The sequence below is a fragment of the Falco biarmicus genome, chromosome 3 (assembly GCF_023638135.1).
Source record: "Falco biarmicus isolate bFalBia1 chromosome 3, bFalBia1.pri, whole genome shotgun sequence".
NCBI classification, from domain to species: Eukaryota; Metazoa; Chordata; class Aves; order Falconiformes; family Falconidae; genus Falco; species Falco biarmicus.
Genome location: NC_079290.1, coordinates 95,282,022 through 95,299,989, shown reverse-complemented (window position 1 = coordinate 95,299,989; position 17,968 = coordinate 95,282,022). Strand labels below are relative to the sequence as shown.

At 38.2% G+C, this 17,968-nt stretch overlaps 1 long non-coding RNA gene across 1 annotated transcript in view; it reads right to left on the bottom strand.

The window, feature by feature from the left end:
* The window catches only part of LOC130146505 (uncharacterized), a 32,656-nt gene that overhangs the window by 5,147 nt on the left and 9,541 nt on the right, over window positions 1-17,968 (bottom strand). Inside the window, exon 3 of the long non-coding RNA XR_008820942.1 lies at window positions 3,781-4,002. This is a non-coding gene — a long non-coding RNA (uncharacterized LOC130146505). The remainder of the gene's footprint in view (window positions 1-3,780; window positions 4,003-17,968) is intronic.

The window sequence follows — 17,968 nt, the reverse complement described above, 5'->3', positions numbered from 1 at the left end:
TTACTCACACCTTACTTAAGGAACAATTCCTACTGTTGAATAAGGGCTCCAGGATTTAGCCCTCTGTTAGCAGTCTTCCATAAACCCTTTGTTTTCCTAACATGTTAAAAACTAAGGCTTAATGGGTTCATGATGACATCAGTTATCAAGATTTGTGTGGTGTTGGCAGATGTTGAATTTTCAGTGGAAAACCATTAAACAGATTTGAGTCAGGACAAGTTTCACAACATGCACGTATTATACTGGTGGTTACATGTGTTGACTTCAGCTTTATTTATTACAAAAGAAAACAGGCCTATACTTATACAACAACAGCAATGAAAAATTAATCTTCCCAACAGGAAAATCAGTCTTGTCTTGTTAAAGGTACTCAAAGTTACATATTGAGCATGCTGAGCTTGCAAAAGCTATGTCTGCAACTTTCAAATTTAATAAAACTAAAATTAAATGAAAAAATAGATTTTTAGTACCTCTATTTTTGGAAATCCAGTGTAAAGAAGGTAAAATTTAAGAAAGTGCTGAATGTCCATTCTATGGCAACCATTCTTTCTAAAATGTCTCAAGCTGAGCATGTTCATTGTCACACCTGGTTAGATTTGTCACTTTTGAATGCTGATTGCCTTTCATCTCAAAACACATCAATTCTGTACTAGTTCCAATATTCTTCAACACTAAAAAGTTTCTTTTTGTCATATGACTGCAAAGTTTGCTCAAGCGGTATTGTCTGGACCAATGATGGTGGCCAGGCCTACATGTGATGCAATATGTGCATAAAAATCATATGACAAACATTGAAACCAAGTAAGTGGGGAGAAATGATTTTTCCAATAAAAAGCAAGCTCTAATATAGCAAAAGCCCAAAACCCCATAAAAAATGAACCCCCACAACAAAACGATAACAAGAACAAAAATCAAAGAACAGTTCTGTTTTGTGTATGTGTAGTAACTTGAAATGAGATGGACTGAGTTGCTGCAGTGTTTGGTTCATGCATTAATTAGGTGTTCAGTTTGGAGATGTGCTCATGCAGTGCACGAAAACAAAAATGTATTGTCTCACTTTCTATTCAACTGTAAAAGTGATGGATACTTTGTATTTTCTTGGAAACTAAACTTCACTCAGTTGAATTACTTCAAGTTCTGCTTATGAATCAGGAGGCATCTAACCTTGGTTCTTCTCATTAAAAGCCACTTTTAAAGTTGTTCGTACAATGCTCCTTTTTGACCCCAAAAGTTTTTTCGAGTCTTTGATTGTCGATGCTGCTGCTATGGCATGAAGTTTTCTGAATATCAAAATTAATTCTGACAGTAACTAGAAGATTTCAAGGGGTAAATCAATTCTTTTTCAGTCATATGGTGCGCTACGTAGAGAATCATTAGAACAAGTGGGGGTATTGCACTTCTGTGTGTTTAAAAGTAAATAATTAAAAAAGGAAGGAAAAAACATACTTTCTTATGAAGAAGCACTTAATTTTCCATTGTTTTTTTAAGACACTTTGAGGAAACTTTACTTTTGAAATATGCAAATTTATAAAGATTAAAATCCTTTGCAATATCTCTTTGTTTCAGAAAATCTTAAAAAATAATTTCATATTGAAACATTGCTCTGATATTTTGGAATTCAAACAAATTTTTAATTTTCTACAGCCTTTCACTTTATTTTCTTCCTGTTTGTCTTATTTTATATTATAGCTGCATGAAATAAGATCAACGTGTTTTGAACAAGTAATGGAATTTTCCTTCCGAGGCAACTGCACTGGTTTTGTTCCAGTTCGGAACAGGGCCAATTTTTTCTATTTTGTAGTCCTGTATAAAACAAAACTTTTACTTCAGTGGAGCTCTTTTTTTCATAAGGCAAACAAATAAAAATAAATCCCTTTACTGGGTGCATGCAAAACCATTGTTTCTTCAGCAGCAGCAACTTTTCCCATACGTGAAACCAATTGCCTGATAAAAAGGATGGGGCAGATGATAAGCTTTGAATTAGGACCTCAGTTTTCACCACCTAAAGAGCAAATGATCATCCACAGATGCGAGCGGGAAAAAGAAAAACATTCTCTCCCAAACTTTTCAAGTAAAAAACAAAGGATGAAATGTTGGATAATTATGATTTCATGAGTTACGTGATCTTCTAATTATTACAAATGGGTAAATAAGAAGACTCTGATTATTTACACTGCTGACCTGCCCCAGTTTTATGCCATTCATTATAGTCAGTAATGTTTATAGCAAAATTTTTCCTAACAATAACATTTATAATATTTAATGTGTGTGTATGGAGGGAAATAACACATGAAAGAATTTCAGTGCAAATAAACCTCAACTGTTTTACATTTGGAACTCCACTGTATTATTTTAGGAACCTGGTCCTCAAAACACTTATGGTTAACTTTATTCACACAATTCCAATGGGATAACTCATATGGATAAAGGTAAGTCTTAGGCATTTTCGTGCACCCTTTCCCATCCCACCCTTCACTTTCCAACCTGCATGTGCACAGGGTGAGGTAGAGATGTCAAAGCAGATTCCTGAACACGCTGAACTGTCTTCATTCTCTGGAGCACGTCATTTTAATGAGATAACTATATAGGGTTTTCTGTATGGATGAGTATACAGATATTTGCACAAGTATTAATTAATTTATTCCATGGGCACCAAGTAATTAACTATTTTGCTGCAAGGGTAATTTGCTGCCGTACTAAGCAGAAGGTATTCTTGCACCAAACAAAATAAGCATAGCAGCATTTGCAGCCATGTGCAGAAATGTGTGATCAGTATTAAAATGTGTTAAGCATGGCATCATTATTCTAAAACCAGCCACAGAGATATAAAATACACCGTGATACTGCAAACTGAGCACAGTTTGATTGTAGGACACCTGGGCAGAGGGGTTTTGTATTAGAATATACATCGCATCTATAATGCCTTCTCTAAAATGTAATTAGTTTTTTTTATGAACTGGTAAAATATAGTACATAAAGAACTCAGGGGTTTTCCATATAGCCACATTTATTCCCACATGTCTTTCCAAATCATAAATGGTTGTCTTCCCTAGAAATGGATTAGGACAAATTGCATTAGGACACGATTGTGAATCTGATTAAGGTGGAACCATGATCAGGTTTTTTCTTTTGGGCAACCATGTTTTCTTATAACAACCAGAAGACAAAAAAGCCTTTGGCAAGATGTTTCAAAGGCCTTTCTCATATGCACATAAAAGCAGTTTTCATGCTAATTCAAAAATTGGTCCACACCTATAATTTCTTTATATAGCCAAGACAAAGCTTTGGGCAAAATTTTGCAGTAGTATATATTTCAGATACAGACTTGTGGTTTCAGTAAAAGCTCGTAAAAAGGAATTTCCATGCATGATTTCCTTAAGGAGAAGACTCTGAAGGCAAGCTGCAAGAGAGGCGCAAGATCAGGCATTGATCCCAAATCAGTTCAGTGAGAGGAACACTGAGAACAGAACCATCCCCAGTGGAACACTGATTTAATATACTGAATAAATACCTCTTCAAATGAACACACTCTTAGAAAGGCCTCAGCCCCTCCTTTTTTGTGTTAGCATCTGGCCCATACTGAGCACACTGCATGACATTATTTGACATGGAAGGAAACTAGGACAGATATGCCTGTTGATGGGCAGAACTGCACATGCTTGGGAAAAGCAAACCTTGGCAAAACTGGCTGTTACTTTCTTCCCCTCTCCCACCTTATTTGTTTTAAACAGCACCCTTGAACCCATAAACCTAAAGGGAGCTTAACTGCAGCATTCTTACCTCTGTATTGTAGCCAAATTTGTTGATGCCCCACTGCTACTCAACAGAAAACCAGGCTGGAAGAGTCTGGAAAACCCATCTTCATTTGTCTCCTTGCAGCTCCATTGTGTATGAGCGTTTTGATCTCTCAAATTGACACATAGGATTCAGCTGAGAAGTAGGACTCCGCTGCATTAGGAACTCAAAGTCCGTATAAAGAAAGAAGGTCTGTGTCTCCAAGGGCTAGCATTTGGCACATGAAAAAAAAAAAGAAAAGAGAACAGGTGGGTCTAAATGAATAAATTCTGGAAGCCTAAGGAGCTCTATAACCTGTGTGCTTAGTATAGTATCAGTGATATTATACTGCTAAGTAACTGTAGCCATCTGCTTTGTTGCTGGCTTTGCTGGTTTGTACAATTTTTTCTTCCAGTTCAGACCAAGATTCAGTTATGTTTATTTTAAATTGTTGGTGTTTGATTTGCTTTTAGAATTATTTTGGCAAATGTAAGTAAGAATCTGAATTCTTTGTATGTCTCATGAAGGCAGAGACCAGACAAAACAACAGATCTGAACTGTGGTCCAAATCAGGGTGTACCCATCTGAACTAGATTTTTCCTCAGGATGGAAAACTTCTAGTTCTCTCTTGTCTGTTGTTGTTGGCAACTTGCTTTGGTTTGATCCAGAAGCTGAGGGCCTGACACGAATGCAGTTGGAAGCTTGAGCTAGTGACCCAGCAAGTGAATCCTCACCATTTTCCCAGACTGACAATACTTGGGTACCCCTCCAGACTTTGTGTGTTTATATAAACTGAGTGTCTGAAACCTTTATGAATCATTAACATTAGATTATAACCCAGTTTCCGTAAGTAATAATTACCAAACAAATGCAAAACATTTTTTTGTCTTTTTCTTCCCCTGACATTTTCAAATGGATTTGCTCACACCTGGGACTATCAGCACATCTAGAGGAGGATCCCATTCAGAGGGACTGAAAACCAGTTGTGGTGGGGCACATTTCTGGTTTTCTTGGCCAAGCTGAGACTCGGTTCTGAAATGCAAGTATGCATGTTCTCCCTTGGACACTTCAAAGTAGAGGTTCAGCTACATTTCACAACGGTGGCTTTCAGCTGAAACAGTGAAACTACAAAAAACCCTGCCCTTCCTGCTCCCCAAACCATCTCTTTTACAATACCCTTTACAAGAGAACGTCTTGGCCCGTGCCAATACACTCTTGGCTTGTTGCAGAGTTCAAGTCTTACTAAAAGTCTTACTAAAAACACAAAGTAAAAAATAATTATAGTGAAATGAGAAGTAATTGTGTTAATCAGAAATAAAACAAGCTGAAAGGAGAGAGAGAAAAGGTTAGCCAAAACTGCCACATGAGGTTTTATCTGTTGGAGTTTGTCTCAGGTTTGTGCAGCTGGTTTATATATATATAAGAGTAAGCCACAGAGACACATGTATATACATACATATAAAGAAGAAAATATTAAGATCAGAAGTCCAAAATCTAAAATTAAATTATTGCAGGATGCAAGAGAAAGAATCTCTCTGGTAAATTCATGAGCTGGATAACCTATCTGTAATAGCAGCTTATTATTTTCAGAAAATGTAGTCCTTTTTTTCTCAGTAGTAATTAGTCTTTTCAGTGCAAATCTCATTATTTTCAGATGCCTAAACATTTCTGTGAAAAGTAGGCCTGACTGGGAAGTCAGGTGTTCAAAACTTTCTATGAAAACAAATTCTCTATATGTATTTAAAAGTATGTCCAGAGGTTTTCAGAATCTTCCCAGCTCCAAAGCCAACTGAGGTATGTAGTAAAATGGGGGGAAATTTTAATTTGTGTTTGTTCCATTTAGTTTTCTTTACCATTTTAGCTTTTATTTTAATTTGACAATGGACCATTTCAATAGAACGGGCCTTCTTTTATCAAGAAGGAATTTTTGTCTAAAATGTCAAATGAAAAAAATGTCAATTATGTCATGTAAACAGTGTTCATATTTGATTTTCCCACAGATTCTCTGCTTGGAATGTTCCTTTGAGAATTAAATAGTTCATACAATCAGAGCAGTTATCTAAATCATGCAGTTTTCTTATTTCACTGATTGGGTAAGGTTTTATAAACTGCTTTCACTTCTGCCTGAAGTAAGGCTTATTTGTTTCACAAAATTGTTTTCATTTCATGAATGAATTAATCTCAGCTCCAGACATAAAATTCAGTCTCTTGACAGCGTAGTCACATTAATATTTGTGAGAAGTAACAAAGATGAAGCAAAATTCAATGTTTCTTAAAAGTGTCATGTTTGAGTATTTTTGCTGTTCATTCACTGGTACCTTGCAGCTTGGACATCACTGCAAATCTGTTCTTTAATTTCTCTATAGAAAGTGGCAAATTAGTCACCAGAAGGCCCTGCGATTCAAAGCATGTGAAAGAGTGATTGGAAAACCTGAATCCTGGTTGTAATTATTTACATGATTTACCTGCAGTCACATCACTTTTATGGCACTTAAAAGATATGCTATATCTATTTATTCAGCCAATTGTTCCAATCAATTTCTGTGACAAATGTAGTTACATCCAATAGGGTTTGGTGCTATTTTCTTAGCTAGCTTAAAGATTTATGGAGTTATGTCAGATCAAAAAGTCTGGCCAAGCAGGGGATAAAAGTGGAACAGATGAGGATGATCCTTGGGACCTTTTTATATTTCATATTATTCCTGTTATATTCCAAGTAATTTTTAGCTAAGAAAGGTACCAGAAAGACTAACAGTCATAGAATAATTCAGGCTGGAAGGGACATGAGGGGGTTGTCCAGTACAAAATCCATGTACAGCTCCAGTCCTGGACCCATCCAGATTGCCTTCAGCAAGATTTTCTCCAGTTTCTCCCTCTCCTTCTTGTACTGAAGGGCCAAAAAGTAGGGACAGTGAGAGACCTGCTATTTCAAGGTCATTGATTGCCATCGCTGACAACTACAGTAACATGAAGGTATTTTGGTTAGGTTTGTTACATAGTGCTGATTTCAGATCATCTGAACTTTTTTTCATTAGAAAAATGTTCTAAATTTTATCTGATTTCTAGCTAAACACCAATAATTCTTAACACTGGAGAGCTCTTTCTCTGTGGATACGTATTTGTATAAGCATACATAGTTGCCATATTGCCCCTAGACACTCCACACACCACAGTTCCCACCTATTTGATTCAAAGACGGGTGTCGCTGAGGAAGATGTAACTACATTAATGGAGGCTGTGCAAAATGTCTCGGAACAGGTACTTAGGGTAGAAGTGTCTCTCCTGCTTCAAACAAGTGATGGGTATGGCCTGCCTGACCAGGCACACAAACTAATGCCTGAGGCCATGGATGCGCCACCCACCATTCCTTTTTTCTGCCAGGAATTCTTACACTCTCCTCTCAGCATCTCAGGCATTAAATTAATTCTGTGGCAATATCTAATACAAGTATATGCACACCGGTGGATCTAATACATCCATTGAAATTGTCATAAACCAAGAGAAAACATCTTGGAAAGAAAACTGAGGCCCTGAAAGAGGAAACTCAGATAGTTGACCTATAAACTTTGAAAGTGATTGGGAAGAAATCATTCTGCTAAATGACTGAGTGAAGGCCAGTCATAAGTGAAATATAAGTGTGTGTGTGTATGTGCATATACGTGCATGCACACATGAAATTTGATTTCTTCTTCAGTATTTAGCAGTTTTGAAAAAGATTGAAATTTAGATTATCAAATACACTTCATTTAATCATCTTGCAGTTACAAAATTATTTATCTTAAAGCTTAAAAGATAAGTCACTAATGTGGGCCAGGCTGATAATATGATGAAGTACAAGAATTTAACTGAAGTGGTTCACATAATGTCTTATAGCTATAAATTGTTAGAAGCAGGGGAGTTTTCTGACAATACTGTTGTGGAATAATTATGAGATTAAAAACCTGGAATAAGGTTATTTCAAAACTGGTGTAAGGTAATGTGAGCCAGAACTCTCAAAGTCCCTTAATAGGTGTTCTTAACTCAGTGTTAATACTTTATTTAACGTAACGTGCTGTGCACTCTTTAAATTGTTAGCTTGGAACAGATGATTTATGTTGCTCTTGCATCCAAACAAGAATTAATGCCCTTATCCTATTTGACTGGAATTGTTAAGCACTTTTGTTCTCAGACTTGTATCAGAATGATAACAAAAACATAAAATCAGCAAGCTTTTTAATGAACATGGGTTTAATTTGAAGTGCCCTGATTTACAGATATTAGAGTAATGCACTCTTTCAAGTATTTACTGAGGTGTTAGATGTTCTCATTTAGCTCAAACAGTCAGTGTACTGCAGTTTCTTTGTTTCCAAAACACTACAAAGTAGCAGTTAAGAAAGCTATTGGAGCCAAGTCCCTTTTTGATTTTACAAACAATGATATCTTTCATTATGTTTTGAGGAAATCTGAAGTGAACGCCACAGCTAATTTGTCTGATCCTATTCAGATCTTGGTTTTACAGGTTTTTGTTGTTTTCCAGGTGTTGCCTTTTCTTCCCTCCCCCCCCCCCCCCCCCCCCCGTTTAGTACTTTTATGTATTTCATACCTATATCATAGTTTACTCATCAGCTTTCATTACTTTTTATTGGCTAATCTTGCTACAACTGGATTTTGCTACTGTAAAAGGCAATCAGTGCACACACACTGACTGACACAGCTATTTATCAGTATTCCACTAACAGGTATGCAATATTATGGTCACCTGTCAGAAGATTTTCACTCCATTTTGATTTAATTACTGAAAAAAATACATGCAATTTCCTTTCTTTTCTGGTTATTGTCCCTCTGTAGGTTTTGCTGGTAAGAGCAGCAGACACCATTGTCTGCTGTCCTGCTGATGGCCGTTAGAGCTGTCCAAAAGAACTGAAGAATAGGTTCATCATAGGTTCGTTAGCATTTTCATTTTTTATATGCAAACCTTATGTCCAGAATTTTAAGAAAAGCTAAGCTGTTTTTATGATCTGGCATGTAAAGCAAGGGATATTTTCACCTTGGCATAGTTTTGACTTAATGGAACATCTATTAAGAAATATATAGCACGTTTTAAGTGATAACATGCTTACAAACACTCTTAAAAAAGAAAGAAGAGGAGAAGAAATGTTAGCCAGTGAAAACTTCATATGCACACAACTGAAAGGAGGAAAGTGGAAATAAAAATCTAAGCCATGGCAATGAGAAATGACATTTCCTATGGGCACAGTAAAATGTAGAACATATACATGGAAAAATTCAGTGAGAACCATAAGACAGCATCACTAAAATCATCCTACAATAAAAATTAAAGAATATCTAAGGCTGGTGGTACAAACGCCAACAGAGTGTCTGATTTTTTCCAGCCCTATTAGAGCACTCAGCTTCCCATGCTCTGCCAGATTTGCCTGAATATTCACCAGAATGAGATTTCTGATGATTGTGAAGGTTGGTAGCCCATCTCAGGCCAAACCTGAGCAGGAGAGAGACTGGTGAAGGTAAAGAGGAAGTACGCAGTGTACTTGAATCTCCTACAATAACTGATCTAACAGATCAGCAGAGCTTTGTTCTGTTTGTATTTATAGTCTGATGTAGTCCGTCCTTCCTGGATTGATTCTTTCAGTCCTAAAGTATGTACTATTTATTTATGCTGCGGCAGAGTGAGATTGCAATTACTAACTTAATCTGAATATCCGGGTTCAAGAGGATGTTTCTTATAAACCAATGAAGTTGCTAGCAAATATACAAAGCACTATGTCTAAAAAGCATATGTATAAACCATATTACTGAACTTCCACCAAGTATGGAGGTCTTCAGCTTGTTCAGTGGTTGTCTCATTACTTCTTCTCCCTCAACCATTCTGTAATAGCTTAACCCCCAATTTGAGGGCAAAGAAATAAGGGAGAGATGAAACACCCACTTCTCTGTTTTGTGTCCCTCAGTTATTAAACATATCATTTCATGTGCATGGGAAGAAATTAACTTGGAAAAAGATCTAATATTTTGGAACTACTGTACCTCCCACCGACTTCATCTGGATGACTTAGCCATCTCAAACAGGGCTTGAAAAACTCTGGCAGTCCATAAAGACTTTCTGTAAAAACTGAAGTGTTGAGCGGGAAGTCCTGGAAGAAGCTAACAAATCATGCCATGTATATGTTACATCAAACAGCTCTGAAGCCCCGAAAGGATCGAGATCAAGAGATTCCATGAAATCCCTTGAGACATTTACTTTTGCTATTGGTTGTACATGCAAAACAGTCAGATACTCTGGAGATGAGAAGTAGAATGAAAGCCCGAGGAAATAGCATCCATTTCTGAAAATGTTACAATAAGTGACTTTGCCAAGGTCGCGTAGGAAATGGGAGTCTGGCTGTATAAATCCAAAGTTTTTAGTCATGCTAGCCCTCCGAAAGCAGCCCTTTCTTTTCTTTCAGCTGGAGCTGCCACAAACCACATTTATATTCTAGATGTTGTTCAAAGGAAAGGAGAAATGAATTTTCAAATTTTTTTTTCTGTTGCATCGTCTGTTTATTACGCACAGTGTTGTTGCACATAATGCCAGGATGTAAAATGATTCAGGGACTAATGTCTTCAGTCATAATGTGGGAAAACAGAGAAGCAGTTGGACAGTAATTTCTCACACCGTTCTGCCATGGCAGTTCTTTCTGCTATGATTTAAGAAACTACAGGCAGTGGAAAAGGTTCCCTTTGAAAGTGTTTTAAATGTCAAATATATGATTCATTTCTATACTGCTTTAATCCAAATGCCAGAGTTCTGAGCTAAGCTATCAATCTGACCAGGACTTCATGAGCCTTGCCTATCCAAACAGCTATCTCTTGAACCGAAAGTCCTGCTAACACCAATACATAGTATCAGCATATTTTTTAGTAAAAGACGACCTTAATTTCTTTGTGATCATGTGCTATGGCATCCTTAGGCTTGTTTACTAAGGCTGTTTGTGAGAGGGCCTTGGGTGTGTAGTAGGTGCATTATGCCTGGGTGTTATACACAAGTGCAAGAGGTTGGGAAGCCAAGGCTATGGGAGGGAAGAAACCCTGGAATTACTCAGGCAGTGAGAGGAAATTGGTAGGGTCTGGGATACTTCTATAGAGATGCTAAGTCTAGAACTCATCACTGCTGCCGTCAGATACAGCCTCTGCCACAGGAAGTTCAGGAAGTTCCACTCTGGAGCTGACTCTGGTGCCTTATAATCTGCTGATGCTCTGCTTGAAAAGAGCAAGTCTCTGAGAAAACTGTTCAGCTCTGCCTGTGAGGATGGAGCTGTTATTGAACAATCTCTGCCCAGTTGCTGCAAAGGAATGTGTATACCCTCCCTGTGCTGAAAAATATATGCCCTCTTTCAGCTCAGAGCATGACTATTCCCAGCTTTTAGCCAGGAGGTCCTAGTTTCCCTTTTGACACTATTTTCTGTAAAAGAATTTTACAGTCTTCTCCCTTTTTTTTTTTTTTTTTGGTCATACTTTTCAGCCCTTTAATTTTGTGATCCTTCTCTTAAATATTTCAAATTATCTACTCCATCTTTTAAGTATGGACATCAGTGTATTTCAGTAGCAATATTCTCTTTACCAGATGTAGAGGTGATACCACCTGTTTGCTTCTCCATGGTGTTGTCCTGTCCGTGCCACTGAGGTAGCAGTTAGCCACTGCAGTCCACTAAGGTTCTCCTCCCCAAGCTGTTTTGTGTCCTTTCTTCTGAGCTGCTGTTTCCCATCTCACGTAAACACTACCTTCTTTTCCAGGAATTTCCTGAAAGCTGTTCCTGTGAATTTTTGGACCTGCTGAGAATTATTTTTTGTAAGATAGGTGATCTTCTTGTATTTTAATGTAGTTGAAACTTCAACAAGAGGACAGTACCTTTCTGATCTGTGAGTAGTCCTGGAGAAAAGAGCTCAACAGTATGAAATGATTTGACCACACGATTTGCTGTCTGACACACTTCTACTAACACTTAAAGGCTGTCCAACAGGAAAGTCCGTGTTTTCTAATGTAAAATAGAAAGATCTCAAATCATTGGAAAGGTGGTCCAGACAAGCAGGGATCATTTGCCTGAAATATTTTTTTTTAGCCAAAAATCTACCTGACCTTATGATTTACCTAAATCATAATGAGTAGATCATGGCTAGTCAGCCAGTCTCCTTCCCGGAGGGGCTGCTCACTAGTTGTCTGTTGCAGGAAGACAATTACATTCTGTGGGAGCCACATTTTGAATCATCAGAGTGACAATGGTAAGGAAACACCTCAGCCACATCTCACTGCACCAGTTTGTCTTGATGCCGTTGCAGTATCTTGTTTCTTAGTAACCCTCTTGTAGCATGAATGTCCAGGAATTATTGTTCCCAGAAATACTGCCAGATAACGGTTATTTCCTAAGGGTACATTTGTTAGACAGTGTAAAGCAAGCATAGACATTTGTTTCAGAAGTGACCTCGATGGTGCTCACCTGCTCCCGTTTACTTCCCAGATACCTTCTGTCTCCCAGCTATCTTGCCCATCAACACAGTACCTCTTGTAGTCAGTAAGAGTATTATTTCCACACAGGCCAATTTGTTTCAGGCAAGCCAAGCTGTTTAGGTCCTGGTTAATCAAAACTGAGGTGTGTCACTCAGCCTGAAATTGCATTGACCACGCATGGGCCTTGGCTTAATTAAATTAATACGCTTTAAAACCTGAACTTGTGAAGTTAGAGTAGCTACAGTTTAAAATACGATCTACTGAGACTTCCATCCAAATAATGAGTAGGATTCCTTTTTGCAGAAGACAGTGATACCAGAAGACCAAACAAGACTCCAGGCAGGAGCAGATGTGTGCTTTGTGTTAACCTGTGGAGGTAAAGTGAAAGAACCTTTGTTTTTCTTGAACAGGACTATGCACGTACAACTATCTATAAAAAGCAATCATACTCTTGGACAACTAATACCATAAGTATTTGCTATTTTTCCCTAGTGAAATCAAATAAAAAAATAATTAAAGGTTCCCATCATCTTCAAGCTTTTTTAATCAAACAAAATGCCTGTGCAGATGTTATATGTAGGCATGGTTAAAAGAGGAGGGGAGGGATCAGGTTATTGCACAAGCTGTTTGAAGTTTTCTTTTGACCACAGTTAAATTCAAAGAGCCAATCACGGAACTTTACGCATCAGCTTTTCTTCATGGGAAATGTGTCATCCTTGAAAATTAGGATGTGTAATACCGATTCTGTAAAATAACCTTGAACACTTCAGGTGACTCCAGGAAGGTCAAATACTCATCCTCAGCAGCTAGAGTCATACTGTAATGTCTCCAGTGCACAATTCAAGATTAGGTATTTGTTAAAGCTCTTAATATGTGCCGGTTTAGGTTTAGCACTTGCTTTTGGAAGGGAGTGTAATCCACAGACTCATTTTTATGTGCGTTTTGGAGTAGGAACAGGAGATCTGGGAGTTGTTTTCTTTTTGTTGTCCTTGTTATTCTTGAATCACAGTTGATAAAAGTGAACAGACAGCTTACAGAGATCTGCATCCGTATTATCTTGCTGCTAAGCACGATCCCTTATAGATATGTTTAACCTGGTATAAAAAAAAAACCACTAGCAATGCAAAGATTGTCACTGTCAAGCAACTATGACCCTACATTTACAGTACACTAAGATTTTTCTACTATCCTAGCTATCTAGTTATAAAAAAAAAAAAGTTTTTTTCTCTCTTTTTTTTTTCTTCTTGTTTCTTCCTCTTTTTAAGCAGCAAGCTCTATAAAACTAAATACTAGAGTGGACTTCTTCGCTGCTGGCCAATGTGCCCTGTATGACTCAATATTCAATTCTTGTGGTCAACAGCAATTAAATCTTGAAGCATGTGAACTCTGGCAAGACGCATGGTTTATTTTTTTTTTTTTCTGCTTTGTCTTAACGTGTAGTTTAAGTGCAATATGATATTTCAAGAGCCAGCACATCCTCTGGGAAATCCATTCAAATAGTAAGCATGGCCATGTCTAAAATGGGATTTTTGGAAAAAAAGATGATCCTATTCGTGCCTTTGGGAAGAAAAAGAAACAATTGGAAATATTTTAGTTTTTAACAGAGAAATTCTCCTATCCATTAAAAGCTACACTAAATGTAATGGGAGAGTTAACGGGCCCTACTTTGTTGATTTTACTCAAGTGAATAGTTGCATTGAGTTGGGAGAATATACTATGTCTAAATGGGCTCACTGCAGGGGGCAGGGGGGGAAAGTTGTTTAGATGGTCCTGTTAGGGAAGCAGTGTAATCTTTGGCAAGGGCAGAAGGAGCCCAAATTTCCTTTCTAACAGACAGGCTAATCAGTAGCAATTAAGAGGCAAAGTAGCAGACTAATAAAGTACACTTGTCACCAGTTGTCATCTTAGTGATCAATTCACACCTCCTCGACAATAACATCGACCCTTCAAGTGCTCTAATGACCCTGAATCCCTAAAGTGACAGGAGGATTAGGGCAAAGATAATGTTCTGGAAAGGTGCTAATGAAGTGGTGGGATTACAAGATGAGCTTCCTCCTTGATAGACAGCAAAAGGAAGAGTTCAGTCCCACTCCAGCAATGAGGTTCGCATGGGTAAAGTCTCATTGACTCCCACATCCAGTCAGGATCAGGAATTTAGTTTAATTAATTAGGGCTTTTCATTCCTTAGTTAAATCTGAAACATGCAACCGTGGCAGCTCCCTGTTTCTGAAAGTAGCATATATTTCTTAGGTAATTAAGTTTACTCTCCTGTGTTGTTTTTTGTCTTCTTTCTTCAAGTTGTGTTTTGCAGACGTTGATTGCTTGCATCATTTTAACATTGTGCAATTCATTTCAGAGAGATTTATTTTTTTGAGAAGAATATACATAACTACTTCCCCATGCACTGATCGTTTTAAGCAATGAGAAACTGAGTATGTAATTAGAATATAATGTTATACATTCAGTAACAAGATGGTACCATCTTCTTGCTCAGCATTACAAGTGTATATCTGTATATTTATAGATAGATACTGTATGGCAGTAGCATGTTGAGGTGCTAATACAGAAGTGGTATTCTTGTAGATATTGTTGAATATGCAAATTTAAATATGTCCAGTGTGTTTCCAATATAGTCAAAACAATTGTGTTCTTTAAGTGCCTTCTATACCTTGTTAAATAACATTTGAACTATATCTGTAACCTATTTCAGACAAGTATGTCAATATTAAAGAGAGGGGAAAGGGTACAACAGGCCACTTCTGGTATTTTAAGCCCCGGTCTTCATTAGATGTTACTCTGCTGCTTCATTGTAGCTAATTAACTTGTATATTGAAAACCCTTTAGAATGATTTGATACAGGGAGATGTGGGAATACATTGTGCTGGGATTAGCACATTTATATTGCTGTAGCTGCGTCCCTGCTGTTTGGGTGCTGGGGGAGGTAACCATTTACAAATTTAGCTGTATTAGGATCATTTTCAAGTGGTATAAATTCTACTGATAGCATTTTCAACAAAATCTGCTTTACTTCAGTGGGAGAGGTACTGATCGATCATTTGCTACTGCACACAAGAGTGCCAGTAGCCCTCAAAGATCAGCCTTGGGAAGCTTTTTTTGGTTTTCTTATTCTGTGATTTTGAGAAGGGGGTGGGTGGGGTGGAGTAGAGGCTTCAAAATATTGACATCAGAAAGTTAGCTGTTGAAAGAAGATATTGTAACTTCTTTGATCATCAAAATGAAATTTTAAATACATCTGTGTTGTGCCCTCTGTTCCCCTAAAGATTTTTTATTTCCTGGCTTCTAGTTTCACAGTTAGCACACAAATAGCTAGATGAGCATGCTGTACAAATTTTTCCTTTTGCACACTTTATACAAAACAGTACTATTTATAAGTCTGTAAAATATTGCACGTGTTCTAATTAATTAACTCTTCATAGAAAGTTTAGCTTTCTTTGGAAAATTGGCTCTCAAGACGGAGGCTCAAGCCTTTTTTCCCCCAATTTTAGGAGCAAAAATGAAAGTTGATTGTAATACAGAGCACAGGTGTGAACTTCCAAATGCTGAACTGAAGCCAAAGAACACGGCTCAGGCATTTCTAAGAGAAAAGTCAGGAGTGACATCCGTGGAGTAACATGAACCTGAACCAGGAATGAATGACATTTTCTAGCTTGTCATTAAACACATCTATCTTTTTAATTAGCTGAATTACATTATAATGCATTTAGGGTTATTCTTAAAAATGAAAAAGGTATTTCTGTTCCAGACTTTAACTTAGCTTGTAATATTAATTTTGAGGGAGTTCCTGTGATGTGTCATTTCTTTATACCTCAGGAGAGAAATGGAGCCACAGGACTTGTTTTGTACAAGCTACAAAAGAGTTTTTGGAGAGATGTGACTTATTGCAAGCTTGGGCTGGAAGAGAGCTGATAGTCCAGTCTAGCAAAGGAAGGCAAAACCTCTGTGCCAATTCCGATCCATGGATCAGTACACCCTATGAGGGGTAAATCCTGAACTGCAGGGTTTTTTGGTTTTGGTTTGTACAAAGATGAGGTCAGATCCTATTGCTTCTGTGAGTCTGTTGAGTTTAGTACATCCCAAATGTGAGAGGGGTAGCAAGTAAAGGTGAATATGCAATAGCAATCTTTATTGCAGGAATGTGGTCTGAATTTAATATTCAATATCCATACATGTGAACCCTGTAATTTTCTGTTACAGGCCAGGTTTTGATCTTTATGGTTGCAGTACATTGGGGTAGAGGCACTTTTATGTCACTTTGATATAGCATGGCAAGCCATTTTTGAAACAATACGTGCAGTCAGTCTTTTATTTATTATTTCCTTTTGTGCTCAACAGATTGCCCATTCGAAATGGAAGAGCACGAACACTGTTGCCTCCTCGGTCACCTTGCTGTGAAGTTGTAATGTAGCAAATGGCTAATGTATGCATACATAGGAGGACTGTTTTACCCCACATTTCACACCACCATAGTCAATTCATTGGTTTCGAAGGAGAAAACAAAAACAACAGCCCTTGTCCAGCTGCAGCAGGCAAGAGCTGGGACATATGCTGGTGTGAAAGAGGGGGTAGGGCAGGAGACCCCTGCCCAAAACATTGGAACAAAGGGAGCACAATCTCCTCGGCAAGGCATGGGATGACTTAAATACCCTATTGTATGAAATATGAATGGGTCGGCATTGTGAATCGCAGCATGGGGGGCTCCTCCGCATTGCCGATTAGCCACACTATTACCCAGATTACATGGGGAAGTGGCCAAGGCAAATACAGGCAGCCTTCTGCCACCTCCTCCCTGGGGCCAGGAGCGGGCTGCCCCGACCCCTTCCCTGCTACCAGGGGCTGGGAGGGAAGGGGGTGCAGGGAAGGGGAGCGAAGCCGTAAGCCCTGTGGTTAACAAAAATATGGATTTCAAGGGAAACAGCATGAAAATGTCTTTCTGGTCAAGTGATGTACGGGTATTGTTTGCTGTTACCACACAATGAGGAAGTAAATTGCTTGGCCAAAAAAAGATCTTGCATCCTCTCCTTTTTCTCCCCGTACTCTCAGGTTAAGGAAGACCTGTTGGGTGATGATCACAAAGAGTGTGGTAGGCACTGCCTATGTCCTGCACTCTTCTCTCCCCTCCATAATCTTGCACACAGGTTAGTCCTCCCCTCCCTCCCCGCCATGCAGCTCTTACAGCCCTGAGGTAACACTGAAAACTGTGTTTATCCAGCCCAGGGCAGCTCAACAGAGTAAAGCAAGATTATTTCCGTATGCTGGAGTCTTAAGGCACGTACAATCAGCTGCGATCCAAAGTAAACTCATGTCTATATTATGGAAGGTCAGGCTGGAGAGATTGCACAGAGCTTTCAGTCTTAAAAACACCTCCACTTGCTGTGCCTAGAAAATCAGTGGTAAACTGAACTGCAGTGCTGACGCTGGCAAAGTCTCAGCTTCTGTGGGATGGTCTCAAAAGAGGCTGTATCAGAAATGATCAGCAATGCATATGTACATGTTCACAGTATGACATTTATAATGTGAAATACGTATGTATATGTTATACATGCAGGCCTAAATGTCTCAAAGGTGAAGACGTTTTTGTCTGAAAGAAGCTGCATCTTATTCTAGCTTTTCTGTTGAAAAGGTTTCTAATGTTGTACATCTTGTAGCATCTTTTACAACCTCAACCTCTGGCTCTTTTCTCCTGCGGAGAGT